Here is a 7,500-nt window from a genome sequence, read left to right as displayed (position 1 = left end):
TCAATCTCTGCTGGGTGAATTTGAGATGACTAAAGCGTTGTGAAGGACGCGGTGACATCTTGGATTTGTATCTATGACAATTTTGACAAGGGGAGTGTCGTCTTAATCTTACCAAAATGAAAAACAAAAAACAAAAACGAAATGGGCTATGTAGTCTAGAGGTTTGACACTCGCTTTCGAATCGGCAGGTCCTGGGTTCGAGCCTCGCTAGGCGCATAGTTGAGTCTTTGGAGAAGGCTCTTTACTCGCATTCTCTCACCGTACTCAGGTGTAAAATGAGTACCTGTCCGTTAACAGCGTTGTCTCTGTCCGAAAACAATTGGAATACCTTCTTACAGGCGTCATGTCCCGTCCTACAACATGTTAAATGTTGCCGTTGGCCAGGGATCCCCTGTATAAAGATACATTTAGATAAATTTCATGTGCTGTGTCTCGTTGTAGCAACAGTAAATAAATTCATTTCTCATCTCCTCCTCCCTTAAAAGAAAAAAAGAATGGGGCCAACTTTCTTGTGTCACACACACAATAAACACACATTATGTGCACACGTACACAAACACATACGCCTGCGCACACACGCATAAAACCCTAAATTCTATTACCTAGTTTCACACAAACACTTAACCGGAAATTTTTCAGGTTTCTCTTAAAATTAAGTCTCAAACATTGAATCCATCTTAAGTATCCGTATTGATTCGTAGCCATCGTTACTCAGAGCCTGACACTGACCAAAAAATGATGTCAAAAGACAAGTCTTTGGACACAAAAGTAAACAAATCGTGAGCTATTTTTAATAGGTCAACCAATGGAATAACTTGGTTCTTTGAGCTCTACTAACAACTCACTATAAGATGCACAAACCTATAGAATGACGTCAAACTATAAGTCCTAGATGGTTCTAGTGTCAAGCTATATGTTAACGATGGATGGCTACGATTAATCCCCATTATCACAATAGCGAGTTAACGATTACGTCCCCATCCTACAGCAATCGACGAACGACGTGGAACAAACGGCAGATAATTTGTCCTATAAGACTCTGGGGACAGATCTCCGTTTCCTTCCACGCCGTTCATCATCATCATCATCATCATCATCATCATCATCATCATCATCATCATCATCATCATCATCATCATCATCATCATCATCATCATCATCATCATCTATTTTAAAAAAATTTATTCATTTAATCAAATAATCAAATAATTGATTAACTATTTTAAAACAAAACAAAACTTATAAAATGATATCGTTAACACGTCTCATGGCTTCATAGCTATTGTAAATATCTAAACACGTGCTATTATAACAGCACTTCAATAAATACCGTGCCTGCCTGTAGTCAGGATCTCTTTCACACTTGAGTCGACTGGAGTAATAATATATTACTAAACCTGGACAAAGTGCCGGATCCAGAGATTTGTCACCAATCCCGGTCAATTTGCGGCTCTTTGGTCTTTAGGTATGACACTCGCTTTCGGATCGGAAGGTCCTGGGTTCAAGCCTCGCTCGGCGTATAGTAGAGTCCTTGGAAAAGGCTCTGTACTCCCATTCTCTCACCGTACTCAGGTGTAAAATTAGTTACTTGGCCGTTAACAGCGTTGTTCTGTCCAAAAAAAAAAGTAATATCGCCTAACAGGCGTCACATGTCCCGTCCTACGTGTTAAGTGTTGCTGTTGACCAGGTACCCCTTTTAAAGCGCTTTGAGCATGTTTAGTGGATATTGCGCTGTATAAAAGCTCAATTTTTTAACATTTTTGTTTCATTTGCGCGAAGCGGCTTATCTTGCTAAGTGCATCTAAACCTAAGAATATCCACAGACACAGCCTGATCAAGTTAGATCGCCCTTGTGTCAATCTGTACTATGTCGGAATCAATCAGGGATAAAGCCAATTAATTTTTAAGTCGAACATCTTCTGACACAGCAAATTTGTGACCCTTCGTCTCAAAACGGTATACTATCTAGATGAACCAAATAAACAAAAACAAAAACAAAATTTGAGCGTTTTATATAGCGTAATATCCACTAGCTCAAAGCGCTTTACAATGGGTACCTGACCAACAGAACAGTAACGTGTAACATGTAGAACGAGACTCGACGCCTGTAAGGCGATAACATTACATCCCCCCCCCCTCCCGATAGAGACAGCGCTGTTAACGGCCAGTTATTCATTTTACACCTGAGTATGTTGCGAGAATGTGAGTAAAGAGCCTTTTTTGGTCGTTTCTGCTCGTATCCTCACTGGTATCCATCTCCCATAGTCCCAGATTCATTTCCCTCTGAAATCCTCCTCTCATAGTGCCGTTATTTTTAAAGAACACGGTATGTGCTATTTAGTTAACATTACATATACTGTGTTTTAAAAACAACTGCAGCATAGTCCCAGGCTCACTCCTCACTGGTGTCCACTTCACCGAGTCCCTGGTTCACTCCCCACTACTGCCCACTTCCCATTACTTCGGACAGTTTCGGTAGCGTTAGGCAATATAAAGTACCCTTCTGGGTTCACTCCCCACTGGTGTCTACCTCCTATATTCCCGGCTTCACTCTTTATTGGTATCTGCCTCTCGTAGGCACCTCTCGTCCCAGTTTCATTCCCCACTGGTGACCACCTCCTATAGTTTCAGGATCATTCTCCTCTGGTGCCCACCTCCCATAGTCCGGCTTCAATTCCCATTGATGTCCGTCTCCCATAGTCCCAAGTTCATTTCCATCTGATATCCTCGTCCCATAGTTCTAGGTTCATTCCCCACTGCTGCCAACTTCCCATAACTTTGGTCGGTTTCGTCGTCTCCGCTCGTTTCCGGTCGTTTCCGGTATTACATAGCACCCATTTTAAACTCTTAAATCGAAGCTGAATTGAAGCTGATAGAACTGAGATCGTGGCCTTCGTAAATTCACAGCCTCACACTTTCCCTAAATAATCTCTTTACAATCATAATTTCACCTATTATCAATCTAGCTATAAAAGATGACCTACTCGTTTTCGTCAGTGATCAGTAATGGCGGTGCGGCTTGGGCTCCTACAAAGCTCGAGTCGCATCGCTCCTGAAACAAATTTGAACATTTTTTCGCCATGTTATCAATAGATTCATGAAACAGAGAAGGATGTTATGTTGCTCCTCATCGACTTCCACAATCAAACCTTCTTGCTTTTGATGAGCTTCCGTGTCTTTTATATATTTTTAACTCACTCAACCCTAACACCGACCATATCCGTAGTTTGCCCGGGTTACTTTTAACCCATGCCTATTTATTACATTTTTCTGAGACAAATTATAGGCGTAGTATCAAAGCTAATGTTTTTAGAATTTGCACGTTAATGATAGTTAAATAAAACTATCTATGTAGCCTACATGCTCATTTTAATACATTTTTGTTTCCAATTTTGAAAAGTAGCTAAAATCTCTAGGATTGAGTGAGTTAACTCTTTAATACCGAAACTGAATCTCTTTACCACCACAATTTCTCCCCATTCCATTATCTATCTGGTTGTAAGGGATGACTGAATCCTTCTCGCCACGGGATAAGTAATGGCGATGCGACTAGAGCTCCTATTAAAATAAACAACTCGAGTCATATTGCTGTTCAATCAAATTCGAACATTTATATTGCGCGATATCACAGATTTATCATGCTTGTTGAGGTTTGTTTTGTTCATCCGACCAGCCATATGGAATCGTATTTCCATTGCATATGGAACGAGTCGCTTGTTATGCGTCCTTATTATAACAACACTTTTATAGATACTGTGTCTGTCTGTAGCCCGGCTCTCTTTCACACCTTGAGTCGAGTGGAGTAATATATGTAAAGTTACTAACACTATGACAAAGTGCCGGATCTAGAGATTTGTCACTTATCCTAGTCAATAAACACATCCATCTTTGTTTGCATTTATTACAATGGTCTGAAAACGTGTGCATTAAACAGGACCAGACTAAGCAGGAAAGAAAACTACACGAAAAATAAGAAATAATCTAAAAGAATCTAGCCTTCCTCGACTTGGGATCGAAGTTTAGATAAAATAAATAAATAATTGAGCTTATTATAGCGCAATATCCACTAAATGTGCTCAAAGCGCCTTACAAGGGGGCCCTGACCAACAGCAACATTTAACATATAGGACAGGGCATGACATCTTTTAGGCGATATTACAATTTTTCGGACAAAGACAACGCTGTTAACGGCCAGGTACTCATTTTACACCTGAGTACGGTGAGAGAATGTGAGTAAAGAGCCTTATCCAAGGACTCAACTATGCGCCGAGCTTGGACCTACTAATTACCGGTCAGACGTGCTACCAGTACACACCACCGAGGTTATCCGGTAGTTGGGACATTATATTATTCTTTACAAGGGTAGCTACGCGTTTTGCAAAGCGAAACACCATTATGCCCAGCCACAACTACCATATTATTTAGTGTAAACGGTTAGTTATGACGACAGACTATAACCGCACTCCGATTCTGAAGGTTTACAAAGAATGTTGGGCTCTTGAGAAATAACATTCAATTTTTCGTATTTGAAACTTTGTTTAAAAAGGGGGGAAAAGAAAAGAAAATTGGGTTTAAATTTAAAATTGAAAAAGAAAAAAAAAAAGAAAAAAAAAGAAACAAAAGCAGAAACAACACCCCCCCCCCCCTAAATAAAAAAACAACAACCCCCCCCCCCCCCCCAAAGACAACGCTTCTTCAGAGCCATTGGAAAATGCCCTTTAAAATCTCTTGGTTATCGACCTTCTCCCGTCTGTTGAACACTGCGACAAAAGAACTTTTGTTATTCAAACTGGCCCATTTTAATGTATCTAGTCCACTTTCAATTTCAACGAATTAAGATGACCACCAACTTGTTAAAATTCTGCAACCGGAGGCCTCTGTGGATTTGAACATTTATATGGCGCATTATCACAGATTCATCATGCCTGGTCTGGCTCGCAATGCTTCCTTTGATAACCCAACCAGCCACATTGAATCACATTTCCATTTCATATGGAACTAGTCGCATGTTAGGCGAACTTAAATTTTTTATTTTTATTGACCAGTTGAGTATTATCTTAATTTGTCTATATTTATGGGTTATTTCTTTTTAGGTTGGGGGTGGGGGGGGGGGGGGGGGGGGGGGAGGGGTCGAAATTAATATTGATAAGAAAAAAATAAAAGAAAGTTGTTTTATTTGTTTAAGGCCGTTTTGTGTTGAAAACATGTTTAATTAGACGTAGGTGGGAGGGGATTGATATTTTTTAAACCAACCAGATTATGTCAACAAGGTTGTTGATGTCGTTTTTTTATTTGTTGGTCCAGGCTTGTTTGCGTCAATTTCGAAATGGATATTCTGTTTTTGTCACCCTGAAGATATTGACGAAAATAGGCACCACTCTCTGACATCTCTGCAGCAATATCTTTATCTTTTATTTAAATAGAATGTTTGGGACATGTGGTATAAAAGGATAAGAGAAAGGAAATGCAATTATGCCGGGATAATATCATGTTTTAAATATATTATAAGGTAAGGCGGAATAAATAGACTCTATATAATAAGGTCTACAAGAACGTGCGGCTATGTGGTCTAGTGGTATGACACTCGCTTTCGGATCGGAAGGTCCTGGGTTCGAGCCTCGCTTAGCGCATAGTTGAGTCCTTGGAAAAGGCTCTTTACTCACATCTCTCACCTTACTCGGGTGTAAAATGAGTACCTGGCCGTTAACAGCGTTGTCTTTGTCCGAAAAAATTGCAATATCGCCTAACAGGCGTCATGTCCCGTCCTACATGTTAAATGTTGCTGTTGACCAGGTACTCCTTGTGAAGCTCTTTGAGCTCATTTAGTGGATATTGTGCTATATAAAAGCTCAATTTTTTAAAAAGAAATAAAACACGCAAAATAAGGTAAGCCGGAATAAATAGACTCTATATAATAAGGTCCTACAAGAAATAAAACACGCAAAATAAGGTAAGCCGGAATAAATAGACTCTATATAATAAGGTCCTACAAGAAATAAAACACGCAAAATAAGGTAAGCCGGAATAAATAGACTCTATATAATAAGGTCCTACAAGAAATAAAACACGCAAAATAAGGTAAGCCGGAATAAATAGACTCTATATAATAAGGTCCTACAAGAAATAAAACACGCAAGATAAGGTAAGCCGGAATAAATAGACTCTATATAATACGGTCCTATAAGAAATAAAACACGCAAAATAAGGTAAGCCGGAATAAATAGACTCTATATAATAAGGTCCTACAAGAAATAAAACACGCAAAATAAGGTAAGCCGGAATAAATAGACTCTATATAATAAGGTCCTACAAGAAATAAAACACGCAAAATAAGGTAAGCCGGAATAAATAGACTCTATATAATAAGGTCCTACAAGAAATAAAACACGCAAGATAAGGTAAGCCGGAATAAATAGACTCTATATAATACGGTCCTATAAGAAATAAAACACGCAAAATAAGGTAAGCCGGAATAAATAGACTCTATATAATACGGTCCTACAAGAATTAAAAGACGCAAGATAAGGTAAGCCGGAATAAATAGACTCTATATAATACGGTCCTACAAGAAATAAAACACGCCAAATAAGGTAAGCCGGAATAAATAGACTCTATATAATAAGGTCCTACAAGAAATAAAACACGCAAAATAAGGTAAGCCGGAATAAATAGACTCTATATAATACGGTCCTACAAGAATTAAAACACGCAAGATAAGGTAAGCCGAATAAATGGACTCTATAATGAGGTCCTACAAGAAATAAAACACGCTAGATAAGGTAATCCGGAATAAAAAGACTATAAAATGAGGTCCTACAAGAAATAAAACACGCTAGATAAGGTAATCCGGAATAAATAGACTATATAATGAGGTCCTACAAGAAATAAAACACGCAAAATAAGGTAAGCCGGAATAAATAGACTCTATATAATGAGGTCCTACAAGAAATAAAACACGCAAACTGTGACCAGCCACCTTAGAACGGAATTATTTTTTGCTGTCAAAAATGGAAACAATAACCATAAGTAGGCCTAACTTTGGGAGGGGGTCCCGATAACTCAGTTGGTAGAGCACACTCACATCACACGTACAGGGGGCAAGATCGATCCTGGGTGCAGTCGACATATTATTTCTGAAGCCTCTTCTTCCCCCCCCCCCCCCCCCCCCCCGGGCCAGGCAGTGATAGAGTAGTTGGGTCTGTTAAATCTGTCGGAAAGTACTTTGCGATAGACTAGCGTCTTATCAAAAAGACAGCTAGCAATTGTTATTGTCCATTTCACTGTATAGCGGCACGGATACACTCCAGCTCCATGGACCTCATTGTTTTGAAGGACTATACCAAAGGGCTAGAGCTCAGGTGGTCGCTGGTTCGGATAAGTAAGTAAGAGGGACTACTATATTATGTAACTTGGGTTACGTTTGTATGTTATATTACGAGCAGTAACAGTTTTTACTTAGAGTGACAACAACCTAAAGTTGGATATTTATTGTCATTTAAC

At 39.2% G+C, this 7,500-nt stretch overlaps 1 protein-coding gene across 1 annotated transcript in view; it reads left to right on the top strand.

The window, feature by feature from the left end:
* The window catches only part of LOC144976889 (ATP-dependent RNA helicase Ddx1-like), a 565,840-nt gene that overhangs the window by 84,221 nt on the left and 474,119 nt on the right, over positions 1-7,500 (top strand). The gene's annotated exons all lie outside the window — the stretch shown is intronic.

Source organism: Berghia stephanieae, chromosome 7, assembly GCF_034508935.2.
Source record: "Berghia stephanieae isolate SIO BIC M18660-M18661 chromosome 7, UCSD_Bste_1.3, whole genome shotgun sequence".
Lineage (NCBI taxonomy): Eukaryota > Metazoa > Mollusca > Gastropoda > Nudibranchia > Aeolidiidae > Berghia > Berghia stephanieae.
The sequence above is the reverse complement of the archived record's forward strand: the minus strand, read 5'-3'. Positions and strand labels throughout refer to the sequence as shown.